The following is a 17,008-nucleotide window of genomic DNA, read 5'->3' as shown; positions in this document are numbered from 1 at the left end:
CTAGGAAGTAGACTCAAAAGGGAAGAAATCCCAAACTGGATCAAGGTACTTAGTCTTTGATTACCCATGTGTGTGCAATTGGGTTCATTATGGCTCATATGATCATTGTAATCTTCAGAATCCAACATGGCTAGCTACATGAGTTACCTTGACTTCAAAAGCATCCTGGATAGAGCCTCGCTGCCAGAAAGAATCCATAGCTCCAACAAGGTTATCGTTGTAATATCACAAATATTGCTCCATTGCTAGCCAGGTGTCCATATCCCCAATGGAGTTATTCACATATTCCCATAGCCAAGATTTTGATATTTCATTTTTTTTCTTTTATTTTGGATATTTATTTTCTTGATCATGCTTTGGATCTTTTGATATTATCTTTTTCTTTTCTTATTTTGATTGCATTGGCTTGTAAGTAATGAAACTTACATGGGTCTGATAATTACAGTGGTGCTGAAGCAAGATTTTAGATTTTTCACTAGCCATCTCTTCGACTAAGAGATCACAATGATTTAGAGCAATTGATTAAGTGTATGAGATATAGTAATCAAAAGATGTCGGTACCAAGATACGATAAGTGGTTATTTTCTGGATTGAGTGTGTATCCCAACCAAAAGATAATGTTGAAGAGGAATAACCTCAGATTCTGAAGTGTATCATGAATAGATATCTAGGAAAAGGATTGAACATGAGATTTGAGCATGGGCAAGCAAGTGACAAAATGACACAAATGCCTATTTCACAGATGATGAATTTATGCAAAGGATTGAATGAAAGGGATGGAAGGATAGAAAATATGTGTTGGATAATAGATAGAATGTTTGAAGATTTGTGCGAGGATAGATGGAAATGTATTCAAGATGAGTGTTGGTACACAACTTTAGAAGTAATGAAGATATGGAGGAAAATTGAATTTTGGGACATAAGAACCCAAAATAGATAAAGGAAATGATGGAAAAATAGTTTTGAAAAGATGTTTAGATAGATGTTTGAAAGAAGTTCAAAGATGTGTGCCTTTGTTGATCTTTCTTATGGATCATTTGAGGTGATGGAATGGTGGATGGAGGGAAGTAAGGACCCAAGATGGATGGAAGGGATGGAGAGTTTAAATTTGGAATGAAAGGACCTAAAATGGATTTGGAGGATGAAGAGTTGACTTTGGAACGAAAGGACCTAAAATGGATTTGGAGGATGAAGAGTTTGACTTTAGAACAAAAGGACCTAAAATGGATTTGGAGGATGAAGAGTTTGACTTTGAAATGAAAGGACCTAAAATGGATTTGGAGGATGAAGAGTTTTCTTGATCTTGATCTTGACTTGGAGTAGGATCATTTGAGTTTGTGCTTTTCTCTTGATTTTGAATTAGATTAGTGAAGGAGATGGAAGGGTATCATGCTCTTGCTTAGGAGGTGGATGTTGAATGGGACTCTGCTCTTGAGATAAAAGGGGGTCATCGTGGATGGAATACCAAAATTTTAGGGGATCATCATAAAATTCTTGATAGGTAGGATCTTGATAAAAAATGGGATTAGATTGGAGAGCCATCATATCTTGATCTTGATTTAGGCTAGGACTCATTTCCTTTGAATAAGCTTCTTCTTTTTCAAGCGACACGGGATGGTCACATGAGTGATCAAAGTTTCAATTTAGATAGGTTGATGTTGTTGAATAGATGGATACTTCATTTTAGATACTCAAGCTCACTAAATTGAATGAAGGGTTTGTTCGATAGGCCCCTATGACAAAGCACGTCAAATGATATGGATAAAGTCTCTTGATATGGAAACTTGATTTGACTAACTTGAATACCTAGCTAGGTATTGTTGTCGTTGAGATAGTTGGATGATAAACTCTTGATCACTTGGTTTGATACTCCCCTAATCTTGTTGGATGAAAATCTTTCCTAAAGATAGTTGAAAAGTTGATAACCACCTCAAAAAAAGTGCTTTGTTGGATTTTGAAATTCTTCTCTCTAAGGTTGCTCTTTTCTCTTTGTTTTGAATTGATTGTTGTATTGGTTGATTTGCAAGATATTTCAATGTTCATAACAAGAAGACATAGCACACATGAAAATAATGATCATCCCTATGCTAAACATTGAGTGTATGTTTTTGTGAGGATATTTTCAAATCCCCAATGTTTCACTGGTTTGATTCACAATAAAGGACACATCAGATAGACACTTTATTCAAAGGTCATCAACAATACCATAGCCCACTAGTCTCGATACTCCGTCAGCTCAAATAGCCTTGTCACCCCCTAGAGGGTGCCCTTTTTTTGCCTTTTTTCTAGAAATTAACCCAAAGTGAATTGCTTCATAGTTGGGTAGTTATCTTGGGAGATATATGGTGAGTAATCTTGGGGGTGGATTCTTCCCCACCCTTGCACTATGATATTGCCAATGTAAGGCAATTGGCTTGGCTCAAAGCTTCTACTTCTATGGTTCGTAGTAAGGATTTTGTTCAGCACGAAAAATGATAAAATCAATTAAGAGGCTTCCCAACCTTTAGAACAAAGGCTTTTCGCATCACAAGGATACTAGGGGAAGCCTATCATACACACTTTTGTTGGAGGGGATTTTCATCAGCCTCCACATTTGATTATAGTGGGTTGGTAAACTTGGTAATAAAGTTGTTGCCCACTTGGATCGTACCCTTCTCACTAGCCCTTTCGAGGCTTTGGGAAGGCAGACCCTCTAAAGGATTTAATTGCTTGAAAGTAAAGAAAGCATAAAAGAGTGGGTTTGGCTTTTTGGTCACCCAATTAACGGGAGAGCATATACCTACCACTTAAGACAAAGCAATCAAAGTTCTTTTTTAACTTTTTCAAAGCAATTGTTGGCTAAGTCTTATTTGGAGATGTTGCTCCAACAAGCATGGTGTTTATTTTATCCCCACATAGCAAATGATTTTCTAAACTAGAAATTGGAAATCCTGGTCAACAAAATGAAAATTGTTGCAAAAAGTAACTTGCTTCCTAAAAATGGACAAGTTGATTGTTCTTTTTAACTTGCAAAAAAAAAAAGATTGATTGTGTTTTTTACCTTTGCAAGAAAATGAAAGATTGTTGTTCTTTTTAGAGCCCAAAATTTGAGGTGTGAATCCCAACTTTGCAAGAAAGTAAATGTTTGATTTGGTTTTCTTTTTTCCTTGCAAATGTGATTATTTTTAGAGCCCAAAAACAAGTGAGGTAATTTTTAGAACACCAAATTGAAAAATGAAGTTCTTTTTACCCAAAAGGAAATATAAGTTCTTTTTAACCAACTTTGAAAAACCTAGAAAAGAAATCACTAAATCCTAACTTAACTCCTCCAGATCTGCATGAAACTGTTAGAAACCTACAATAAAAAAAGAAGTTAGTGAAAATCCAAAACCTTAGGTGGGCTTCCACAAGCCTAATTTCAAATCTTGGTTACAAATTTTTCACTCCTGATTCTGAAATGCCCTGAAATTTGACTAAGTCTGAAATTTGGAGGATCTTTCAAAAACTAGATTTTGCATTATAACTCCTAGAGGTCTGAAACCCCTCTCAAACATCCTGACAATATATATGGAATTTAACTTAAAGTATAAGAAAGTATAAGAAAGAGAAAAGAGAAAAGGAAATGTCACTTATACTTAAATGTTATATTCCATATATATTGTCCTTCCACAAGCCTAATTTCAAGATTTGATTACAAATTTTGCACTCTATTTCAAATGTGCTATCTTAGAAAACATATGCGCTAAAACAATTGTCAAATTAGCTAAACCATCTGTCAAATGTGCTAACCTATGTTCAGATGATGTGGCTTAGATCAACGCTCATGATTAGATTTGCAGATTTGGATGGTTGTGAGCAAAGGTGAAGGTTGAGAGAAAGGGGGAAGGAGAAGACAAATGTCACTCATCTCACCTTGACTGGGTTGCTGATTGAGGGAATCTAGGGATGATTGGAGAAAATTTAGGCATGAGAGGACAAGTGGACTCAAGTCCTTCCTAAGATGTAGGGATGTTGGAGAGAATATAGAAGAAGGTTATGAAATATGTGTACGTACACAATATTTCATTAAATTTAGAAGTTGAAGATAAATGATGAATTAATATTTAAGAAATATTAATTTCCTTAGCCACCTGATGGATGAGTTGGCAAAGAGAATATGAAGTGGAGATGGAAGGTGAGTTGGAAAAGGGATTAAATAATTTAAGAAATCATTTAATATTTGAGACTATAGGATAGAAGAATAATCATTAAATATTAGATATTTAATTGATTGAAGGATATAATTAAATATTAGATATATAATTAATTAGAGGAATAGAATAGATGAATTAATTAATAAAATATTTCATTTAAATTAATTAATAGAAAGACACGAAAATGAATTAAATAAATTAATCTTTTCAAATTAACTATTTAATAGAAGAATAATTATTAAATAAATATAAAATATTTATTTAATCGCTCATAGCCATTTTTATGTGTATACACTATCTATGTTATTCAATGGGTCACCTTCAAGTTTTTTTGGTTGTAGGTATGGCATCAAACCATGTGTAATGGAGGGAATTTGTCACCTCAAGGATGACAAATCCTCAAGGACAAATTATCCTTATGATTACCTCTGCGAACTAGCGCTAAGGTGAGCCAAAGGATAACAGATTTATACAAGGAGCGTCAGCCACCCGATAAGTGTCTTTGGACAGCTCTGCAGAGCCTCTATCCTCAGGACGAGCGCACGAAATTGGGACACCAACGCAACGCATTGTCGTCCTATACGAATGGAGCACAAAGTCTAAGCTAAACAATATTGGAAATTATGAAAAACATGGATTACGAAACAAAATAAAGAAAATGCTAAAGAATAAGAAAATCTCACAATTGGTCCACACTGTGAAGCCTCCAGCAAGATAATCTCCTCTTCGTGAAATTGTGCCTACACATGCAAGAGAGAAAATGTTGGGGTTGTGTTTTGGAGTCTGCCTAAGTTAGACCCCCACTTTGGTGTTTCCACCTCCATGGACAACCCAGAAAGCCATGGGAAAGGAAGATGATGAAGAAGCTGATAAAAAAGAATGTAAAGACCGATACAAAGACAATGCTATGTTATTTGATAATTAGAAAATAAACGAGATATTGAAAGTGGAGGATAGAGTTAGATTACTCCCCTAGTGCTTGGCAAGTGTTGGAATGCTTGATAAACTTGGTAGATTGGCAATGCTGCAACAATGGTGGTGGTGTCTCCAAGAGCTTCAATTTCCAAGAGCAAGTCTCCAATCTGCCAAAAGATCCTTTAGAAATGTCTCAAAACCAAGGATATGGGCTAAGGGACGATCTTGAATGTCGTTGGTCGCCCAGGGAGGCGTTACGATTCTTTCCTGGCATGGGTCATAACGTCTCAATGGGTTGGCAAGTTGGTGGGACAGTAGCGCGTCACGTGGACGTCTCTGCGTCACGTCTGTATCTTGTGAATCTATCAGATCGACAGAGTTGGTAACACCTTTGGGGAAGATGACATCGATTTCTTTGGTGGACAAAAGGACAAGTTGGTGAACATGTCCTCCAAGAAGCGTGGGGGAGGTGCCACATGTCGCAATTGCCACTAAAGGTGATAAGGGCGATATTTTTGACTCTACATTTTGCCCCCACTTTAGCAAGCATGTCTCTGTTAAGTGATGCGAAGCTAAAGTAGGAAATGCAGAAAAGGTGAAAAGGAGAAAATATTGTGATAATCAGACAAAGTTGCCCCCAATGATATGATGCTAGAATTTTGGAATAGAAATCAGTACTTGGAACATCGACAACACGCTAGTTGTAGTCTAGCCTGATGGATGATAAGATATGATAAAGAAGTTGGAACAAAGCGCAACAAGAACAAGCCTCGTCGTGGAGGAAAGTACCCAATGATAAAAAGATACAAGATAAGGCAGTCACCATTGGTACAAGATACATTGATATGGTTAGCATGATGCGCCATGTCAAGAGCCATATGATAGGGCGTGATAACCTGATATGGATGACCATATGATAGGGCAAATTGGAATGTCGATATGGATAATCATATGATAGGGCAAATAATAACGTCGATATGGATAACCATATGATAGAGAAAATGATATACCGACATGGGTAGCGAGGTGTTGGATCACCATGCGATAGGGCAAATAAGTTATCTGACATGGGTAGCGACATGCTAGATTTCCATGCGGTAGGGAAATTGGAATTGGAACATAGTAGATTGGCCTCTACCAAGGCAAGAAGATGATGCAGATTGGAAAGATGGTTTAGCCCCCATGTAGGAAATCTTTGGAACAGATCAAGTGGTTTGGCCCCCACCTAGGCACACATGATAAAGAAAATGCATGAAAAAGCATAAAAAATAAAGGCACAAATGCAGAAATGATGATATGATGCCCCCCCTCCCTTAGAATGATATGCATGAAAGGCATGCCATTCTAAGGAGAAGAAGAGTTGTGGCACATCAACATAACGAGATGTTTCCATGGAATGCCACCAAGAGATAGTGACACATAAATGTCCACAACATCAAAAGATGCAATGCAAGAGGATAGGGGGATCTGATAGTATGGCATCAGAACACATAGTAGTGTCAAAAAGACAAAGTATCACTGCAAGATGGGTGTCTCTTCATAGTGCCAAATTTATCGGATCTAAAGAAGAGCACAGGAAGACAAAGATAAAATAAAAATTTGGGTCAACATGGAAGAAAGCAAAGAATGCCCCCAACGCTTTGCATCGTCCTGAATGTCGAAAAGCAAGATACGACAAATAGAAGGAGGTAAATAAATAGAGGAATGTGTACGATAAAAAATGCCTTGTATCTGAGCACCTACGAAGTAACTCGGGTCCTATAGGAGAGAACAACAAATAAAGACAGTCAACCTCCCATATCCAGGTACCTACGGGGTGACCTGGGTCCCATGGGAGGGAACAAATAGATAAAGAAACCACGAGGGAACACAACCACACACACATGCAAGTAGATGGAGATGAAAAAGAAAAGTCATAACGATCAACCCTTAGGAGGGGGTTGCATTGTAGGAGATCATCATCCTCAAGAAGAGCCTCGTCCTCCCAAATGAGGTCATAGGGAGAGGGGGGCGAGCTCAAAGAGGGACTATTCCAAGGGCCACATCGAGTGCCTCACCAACAACGAGAGCAAGAGACGAAGCAACAACAATGTCTTCGTTTACAAGCTCAGAGGAGGCAAGGGTCAATGATTATGTGAAGATCATAGACAAGGTCAAAATGTCCTCCAAGGAGATGAACATGCAGGCCTCCGGAGAGGAAGCAGGTGACTCACTTGGAGAAGATGGAACAAGGAAAAGACTATCAACCTCGAGAAGGGGGCCAGTGACAAACTCAGGAGAAGGTGGGGCCTTCTTGATCATGCAAACAGAGACAGGAAAACCAGTAGGCACTGAAACAGGCAAAGGAAGGGATGAAGAATATACCTGTGAAGACTTGTGTCGTTGAAATGTCGAAACAGGGCCCTACTCCAACTTGTGTTTACATAGAATAGGAGTGTCAGGCCTCCTATCAACCATAGCAGGTTGAAGGACCCCAGGAAAGATGCAATGTTGAAGGGGTGGTAGAACAGGTGGAGCAGTGGAAGTTGCACTACGGACCACATGTCTGTGTGGCATATCCAAAGGCACGAACAAGGGCGAAGTGTCCGACAAAGAACTGATAAGTAGAGGCTCTGAGGAAGGAGCAATGAAGACCTGCACCCGCTTAGGGGAAGGGTCATCAAAGGTCCCTAGAGCAGCGGGAAGCGAAACCGAAATTGATGCAAAAGTGGGACTCGCCGAAGGAATGGGCTACGAGATAGCAGCGCTGGAAGATGCACCAACTGACTGTAAGGTAGTGTCACGCGCTTGAGCCTGGGCCCGTTAGAAGTGTTTACGCTGGTTTTGACAGAGGTGGGGACCACCAGCCCCAGTCTGAGATGAATTGGGGCCTCTAGGGTCGGATCAAAGATAGGAGAAGGCCTAACCAATGAAATAGGAGGGACATCATGAATGGGCACCACATTCATAGTGACGGGTGCCCGACCTTGCTTCGCTCGAGGAGCGGGTGGAGGGATAGGAGGCGCCAACGTGGTCTATGATGTAGATGTAAGTGGAGATGAAGGAACTCGAGACGAGCACTTCCTTTCTGCATAGCGAGATGGCCTAGGGCTATAGGCCATGATGGGAAGCTCGAAGGGTGGGCGGGTCATGGACTTTGGCAGTGAAGGTGCCTTTCCTTTGGTTGCACTAGGTGCAGTCGCAGGAATAGAGGACACCACTGGGGTCTGCACGGTCCTAGGCGGATGAGTAAATCTGTGGAAGCAGGTTTAGCCTCGACCTCCTGTGATGGAGGGACATGTGGCACAACCCATTCCAAGACTGAGATCTCAAGTGCAGAAGTTGATGTAGGAGGCGACAAAGGTATGGCAGGTTGTGTCGACGTAGAAGCTGACTCCCCCACCTTGTATTTATAATATGCACGGTATAAAAGGTCACTGCGGGGAAGCATGGGCCCAATCGGGGCAAGCCAGAAGTGATCCAAAGAGAAGTCCCCATGAGCAATCAATGGTCGATAGCCAGTGTCCTAGACGACATGCACTGCACCCTTAATTTTTAAGAACTTGTGAACCACAGAAGGAACCACCTCTATGGCGATCAACCACAAGATCTCGAGTTTGACTTGGAAGAGATCATATTCAAAGATGATAGTAAAAACCAAGGACACCGCCTTGGGATCTATCATGACCATCAAGGTGATGCTACCCAATGGGCTGATAGAGAATCCATGGTGGGTCTACAAGGTAGTGCGACACTCGTCATAGACTAGCCTATGCCATCCATTCACGAAGAGTCTCTCCTCCTTGATGACATCAACTCTGCTGGAGGGGTCAACCATCAAACCTGTGATAGTTTGACCGTTAAATCGAGTAGGGATATAGAGAGGAGAAGGCTCTCCACAATATGGAGCATCGAGAGGTGTGAATGAGAGAAGAATGTCAGACACCTTCCCCTTTTGGGCAAGGGGGACACGATAGGGGTGACAGTCACCATATTGACATATAGACCACCATCCAAGGCCAGATTAGATGTAGAAATCACATTTGTCAAGTGCGGAGGAAACGGGTTGGTACAGATTTGCAGGACACTGTTCGTTTTATCTATGGACTTGTTCAACTTGTGTTTCCTTGCGTCAACTTTGATAGCCCCACTGTCGATGTGGTCTTGGACAATGTGTCTAAGATGATAACATCTCTCAGTGTGATGACCAAGAACACGATGGTAATGACAATACTTCGACCCATCGAACCAGCGGGGTAGGGTCGGCTATTTGACAAAGGATTAGGCTCAAAAAGGGTGATCAGGTTGTCTCACAACAACCGTTGCATGATACTAAATAAGGGTTGTTAAATTTTGTGAAGAATAGGTTTTGCAAAGATTAAGAGGCAACTATCGGAGGAGTAGCCTCTATATTAGCCACAACTTTATTCCTCCGAGACCCATCTGAGGACGTGCCAGGAAAAGACCCACCACAAGGGTTCGAAAAAGAGTCTTCAAACTACGTCACGGTGTGTTGGTAATCGGTCAAGGCAAAGCACATGCTAGCAAAGTTCTGATAACAATTCAGGGACAACTTCTCCCTCAATGTCAGTTGCGGGTTGCCTATGGAAATACGTTGTAATTCGTTATCTGACAGGGCAAAGGGGATCTTAGTTGAGATCACCTGATATCATGAGATAAGATCCGTCACCTTCTCATTTGTTTTATGCTTACAATGAACAAGGTCAGATATAGTGACCTTGTTGCCTATGTTAGCCTGAAACCTCTTGAGAAAGAGATCCATCAGTTGGTCAAAGGTGCGAATGGAATGGTCACATAGATAATTGTACCATTCCACCACAGTCCCTTTGAGGGAAGGAGAATACAACTTAAGGAGAACAAAATCCAGATTGTGATAGTCACTACAAATGGTAAAAAATGAATTGATGTGAGTGTTTGGGTCACCATCTCCACTAAACCTATCAAACTTCAACGAATCGACGGTTGTTGGAAGGATGGTATTCAAGATAGTGATGTCTAAAGGGCTCTTCTTATAGTATGCGGGTGCAGATGATTGGTCGGAAGCAGACGCCAGAGAAGTTAGTTGCAACTAAAGTTGGCCCATGTTTTGTAGTATAGTATTTAGAACCGGGTTTGTAGGCAGAGGAGGAGGTGGTGGAGCTACACCACCTCCCCCGTCAGATGACATGTCGGTTGACGTGGTACTGGCAGAGACAACTGCAATATGGGCAATAGTGGATAAAGCAGTCGAGTCACTAGCCATACCCGTGTTACCTAAAGGAATAGAGGAGGCACTGATACTGGGGATGGTGGAATCCACCATGCAATCTCCCAACCCTGGGATGCTAATAGCGACCTGGGACCCAAATGGATCAAACTGGGTGTCCACAAGGGGTACCCTGGCTAGGGGCACATGGCTTTTAACAATCATGGATAGGGCCCTCAACATCTCTAGGCCTCTTCTGTTGGATATCAACATGTCTTTCAGTGTGCTGACGACATTCCTGGCCTGGGGGATGACGTTCTCTCGGTTCAGGGATCCCTCAAAATCTCTCAGATTCTGCTCTAAAGAATTGAACTGCTCAAAATCTATGGACTCAACAGAATCGTGATCGATAGCAGGAGAGGAAGACGAGGTAGAACTCCTAGGAGAGTTAGGTTGCAAATTAGGAGAAGATCCCCCGGTTATAATAGATTTTAGACTATGAGAGGTCAAGAACTCATTGGGATCGAATGACTGCTCACCCTGCATGGCACCGGGTAGAGGAGGACTATAGCGATTAGGAGTGAAACTCCTCTTGGATGACCTCTTGACTACGACTCCTATCGCAGTCTAGGTCGTAAAGCTCATAAGTTGATCAATAACCAAATCACGGAACAGGGACACCTATGCAAGTCTTTGGAAAAAAGATGTAGGACTGTTTTGTTTTGATGTGTTAAAGATAAAAACGTGAAAGGGAAAAAGATGTTTGTTGTTCTCGGTTTTTGTTTTGTCCTTTTAAAAAAAAAAAAAAAAAGTTTTTAAATTAATGAGATGAAAAGTAAAACAACTATATTAAATTGGAAAAAGAAATGAAATAAAGCAACTAAGATATACTAGAAAGATAAAACACAGATGAATCCCCCTTCACGTCGGGTTCACCAAAATGTAATGGAGGGAATTTGTCACCTCAAGGATGATGAATCCTTAAGGATAAATTGTCCTTCCAATTACCTCTACGTACTAGTGCTAAGATGAGCCAGGGGAGAACAAATTTATACAAGGAGCATCAGCCACTCGAGAAGCATCTCTGGACGGCTCTGCAGAGCCTCTATCCTTGGGACGAGCATGCAAAGTTGGGACACCAACGCGACGCGCTATCATCCTATACAGACGAAGCGCAAAGTCTGAGCAGAAAGTCCTGGACATGTTGACAGAACTTATAAACCATCTAAACAATATTGGAAATTATGAAAAACACGGATTACGAAATAGAATAAGGAAAATGCTAAAGAATAAGAAAATCTCACAACTGGTCCACGTTGTGAAGCCTCTCGCAAGATAATCTCCTCTTCACGAAGTTGTGCCTACACACATGCAAGAGATAAAATGTTGGGGTTGTGTTTTGGAGCCTGCCTAAGTCAGACCCACGTTTTGGTGTTTCCACCTCCACGAACAACCCAGAAAGCCACGAGAAAGGAGGATGATGAAGAAGCTAATAAAGAAGAATGTAAAGACCAATACAAAGACAATGCTATGCTATTTGATAATTGGAAAATAAATGAGATATTGAAAGTGTGGGATAGAGTTAGATTACTCCCCTAGTGCTTGGCAAGTGTTGGAATGCTTGATAAACTTGGTAGCTTGACGATGTTGCAACAATGGTGGTGGTGTCTCCAAGAGCTTCAAGTTCCAAGAGCAAGTCTCCAATTTGCCAAAAAATCATTTGGAAATGTCCTAAAACCAAGGATATAGGCTAAGGGACGAGCTTGAAGGTTGGTGACCGCGCAGGGAGGCGTTATGATTCTTTCCTGGCGCGGGTCGTAATGTCCCAAGGGCCACCTGCTGGCTGGCAGGTTGGCAGGATGGTAGAGCGTCGTGCGAACATCTCTGCGTCACGTCTACGTCCTGCAAATTTGTCAAATCGACAGAGTTGGTAATGCCTCCGGGGAAGCTGACATGGAATTCTTCGGTGGACAAAAGGACTAAAGATATTTTTGACTCTACACCATGATATATGTCACTATAAGGCCACTTCCAAGCTATCTGTTCTAACCATTTCATGTTATTAAGAAATCGTCACCGAGTTATCTAATTAAATTTTTAATTATCTTCTTTTAAGTACTTTATTCTTGAATTCAAAAGGGGTATTAAGGTGACCTCTTTGCACCAAGCTCTAATCCTTCTATTAATCAACCATGTTTGACCCATAAAACCCCAACCTATTATTGAGACCAATAGTTATATTCCTAGATATTCTTTTTTTCTAGACTTCCCTCACAAGAAGAGGCATTCCTCCCTGTCTTTTCCTTTTTATTCCTACAAGAAATAACATCAGCTACCTTTTCCCTCTCAAGAACAATCTTATCCTCTTTGCTTGAATTTGACACTCCTTCATTAGGATAACCTTACCAATCTTGTCTCTACTCCCTCCAGGAATGAGGTTCATGGCATATTGTTTGTTGGTGCTAGAGCTCTAATAGAGGAAGAACCAAAACTGTTTCTAGGGTAAAAAGTAGAATGTTGGCAATATGTGTTGACATTGATGTCAACGTGATGTCTAACAATATATGTTGTATGTTGTCTTTGATCATTGACAATTGTTATGTTGTCATTGATGTCAAGTTGTTGTCATTCATGTCAACCTACATTTTGTGTGTTGTCATTGATGATATGGTGATTGGTTGAATAATGATTGTTGCAATTGATGAAGTTGTAAGATTTTGACATAGTATGATGGTCTGTCAGCAGTATGGAAGATTGTGACAAATGTTATAACTAATTGTCAAGTGTTGCCATTACAATAGGTTGATTGAAAATTTTCCTTGTGAATATCTCCTTTTTTGGCATTGATAACTACAATCTTTATGTTTTTTATTATGTAAGCAACAAGAAGAAGGGTGTTGACCCTTAATATAGTTGCCCTTAGGTGACAAAAGAGAACACAAAATAGGGGTGAGAGCCCCGAACAAAAAAAGGTTGGACAGGCCCAGGGAAAAACTTTCAAACTAGCTACAACCCAAACCCAAATCAAGGAGGGGAGAAACACTCGAGCATTGACAAAGAGGAGTTTGGGGGAAGGTGGAAGACTTCCGCTTCCACCTGCGAGAAACCATAGTCCGGGCAATACTATCATTAGGACCATCAAAAGAAGGATCAAGTGGGGAGTACCCCACAGGGACTCGAACTGCAATGGCAGCAAATTGCTGCTGCAAAACATCAGCAGGATGTTGTAGCGAAACAACATCAAGAGCAGATTCGACAGGAGAAGAACAGAGCTACAGAGCAGGGGAAACGGGAGAAACAAAAGAGGGGTACTTAGGGATGGAAAAGGCCACAATAGTGGTAGTAGGAGGATCGATGGTAGCTTCAGTAGTATTGAGAGGCACAACATCAACTTGGGAGGAGATGTCATCCTAACGGGTGGAACCAACAAAATCTAAGTCAGATGCATTGGTAGTCAAGTGATTTGAAGTAACATCCTTCCACTAAGTTGCAACACCTTTGTGATGTGGCAGAGAGTAATCTAAAGCTAGATGACCCAATGAGAAGCATCCCGAACAGTGAAAGGGGAGGCCCTCGTAATCCAACAGCTGAGACCAAGGCCTATCCCCTACCATAAGAACCACATCCCCAGGGAGAGGAGAAGAGACGACAATATTGAATAAGACACAGGCAAAGGTAGAATGACCCATGGAAGACATGGCATCATCAACCTTCAAGAAGCGACCAATACAATCACCAAAGGCTTCATAGCAAGAAAACTAAAAAAAATGAAGGGGGAGATTAGGAAGGTGAACCCGAATTGGACGCACATTAAGAGGTTCAATAAGGGGGTTAAAGGAAGTTGTTTGGGACTTAACAGAGAGAGAGTGGTCACCCCAGGGCCACAACTTGCCCAAAGTTAAATCACGATCAAAAGAAGAAGCAAATGAAGCAACAAAAATTCCTTTAGCACAAGGGAAAATGTCAATGCTATGAGCAACCAAAGGCTTCCAGGAATCACTCACCCAACAATGGAGGTCTGGGAGCGAAGGCCAAAACCCAACAAATCTGCACACCAAAGCACAGCATTGGTAGAATCCAATATTATCCACAACAACCTGACCACAAACCACCATAGTGGAGGACTTGGCGAAGGGAAAAGGGTGAGTCCCCTTAGGAGAAGAATAGCAAATCTGGCCACATGAGCAAAGCTACATTTACTAGCAAAAGAAGAACATTTGGGCGGAACCTTGACACCCACCACAAGGTCACCATCAGCAGCAATAGAGACACCACCAGGCTAAGCGTCCAAAGCACTAACACCCACAAGAAGGGCACCCGTAGGGGGAGAGGGGGGTGGGGGGCTTGACCCAACCACAACAGCAACAACAGCTCCAAGGGAACCCGTGGGGGAGAAACCCAACACGACCACAGCAGAAGCGACGGCGCCAACGGAAGCACCCACGCGAGGTAGAGGGAGATCACCTAGCACACAGGGTAAGGCACGAGGAGGAGCAACAGAGGCGGACAAACAAGATTCGACATGTAGAGACGCACGGGTGGGAGAGCTAGCATTCAAAAAAGCACAAGCAAGAGAGTCGTTAGTCAGGTCCATGTTAGGACTAGTGTTACATTCGATATTACAATCAGTATGTTATATTGGTACTAGGTGTTGTCATTTATGTCGCATGGTGCAATTGAGTGCAAAGATATGATGATAGAGATTATTGCAATTGTTAGATATTGTCGTTATTGATGTTACTACTGATATTGATTAGGCCCATTGCTTTGCTAATGAAATATATGTTGCTCTTTATTGGAATTATAACTATTGGATAGTGTAGATCGAGTTGAAATGAACATATAGATGGTCGATGTTCTTGTGCAAAGGATTATTGCAAATTGGGTTAACATTAATAAAGGATCCCAAATGAGAGTTGAGCATAAATTTCATGTTTGATGTCCAACCTTTGGGTGTTGATAGACAACATGTTATGCTGTTATGCTTAACAATATCGATGCTTATAATGATAATTAAAAGTTGCTCTACCAGTTTTGTGCTATGCAGATTATTGGTGCAGTTACTTGTTCTTGTATGATATTGATGTTGACAATTGTTTTGTCAAATGTGCATCCATATGTATATGTATATGTATATGCATATTATATTTGATATTTTCACATGTTTGATTACATACTTGATAGATTGTTTTGCATATTTAAAAGCGAAAAAAATTTGAAATCAAGTACAAGAAATAATTTTCTTTAGTAGTATCAAAAGAATTATATTTTTTTTTAATGTGATATTAAAATTATCAATTTAAATTAAAATCTATTTAATAGTATAATTTTGTAATATATATTTTAAAATCTCTCTTAAAAAGATTATTATTTTAATAATATTATCATTTAAAATTATATACTCTCAAATACATCATATGATAATAAAAAAAATAAGTTTTAACAATGAAGAGCAATATTTTTTCAATGTTTCATCATAGGCATAATGTCCATCATTAAAAATTAGAAGTATTCAATTTGACGTGTGACGTTTTTTTAATTTTATATTATTTTTATTACAAAATTAATACATTAATATTCTTAATAAATATATGTAAAAACATAAACAAAGATTACAATGTTTTAAATATATAATATACTAAAATAGCAATATAATAACAGATTAAAAATAATATTATTAATTTTGAGAATTGAAAGTGTTCCTACATCCACTTTTTCTAAAGAATAAGAATATAAATGAATATAATACAATAATAATAATGTACTCTTAAAAGATTTGTTAGTTTTATCAAGAGTTTAATGATAATGATAATGATGGGACCCTCCTCACATCCATAGGATAGGTCATCCAATCCACCCTAGATCAAGAGGGAGAATACATAGCTAGAACATTAAACTTAGAATTCACACATAACACTCCAAAATGTTTCTTCGTAAAAACGTAAAAAGATAATAGGTTTTCATCCTCAATCTCCTTCACATTTTCCAACCTTAATCAACCCCACAGATGTGCACCAATTGGAAATTCTCCAAGTCCCTTATTCCTCCATCACAAGAATATTGGATACTTATATTCATATTATGTGAATATTAGGTAAATGATAGGGTGACAGGGTACTCTTAACCACAAGAACAAACCCTTATGGGTGTTGTCCTACACAAACCCTAACACACGGCGAACCAAAACCCTCTCTAGTGTGGTCTACTCCCACACATATACATACTCATATAGACACATAAATACTCATACACTACTACAAGACTTGCACATGGTTCAATCACAAATTTCACAAATAAGTAACACAACTAAGAATTGGTTCTATACCCAAAACTTTTCAAGTGTTTTTAAAACAAGAGACCTCAACAAGCTATCCAAGAAGATGTGGTCTTGATGGTGAATCCTTTCACATTTCATCCTCACAATCTTCTAACCTTCCCAAAATCCTCTTCCAAAAACTCTCACAAGAACAAGAACTCCAAAATTCAAGAGTGCAAAACAACCCCCTCTACCAAAGAAACAATGAAATTGTAATGAGAAAGAAATAGACTCTCACACATGACTTTCCAACCAATTCCCAACCAACTTAATTCTTGTCAATGTGGGTAATGGAAGTTTTAAAACCTTAAAATAAAAATTGAAATCTGTTTTTATATTTTAATAAACCCTTAAGACCCAAACTTCGAGGAAAACAAAATAAATAATATAACCAACATTATTTGACAACAATTATAATTT

The sequence above is a fragment of the Cryptomeria japonica genome, chromosome 9 (assembly GCF_030272615.1).
Source record: "Cryptomeria japonica chromosome 9, Sugi_1.0, whole genome shotgun sequence".
Taxonomy (NCBI): domain Eukaryota; kingdom Viridiplantae; phylum Streptophyta; class Pinopsida; order Cupressales; family Cupressaceae; genus Cryptomeria; species Cryptomeria japonica.
The sequence above is the reverse complement of the archived record's forward strand: the minus strand, read 5'-3'. Positions refer to the sequence as shown.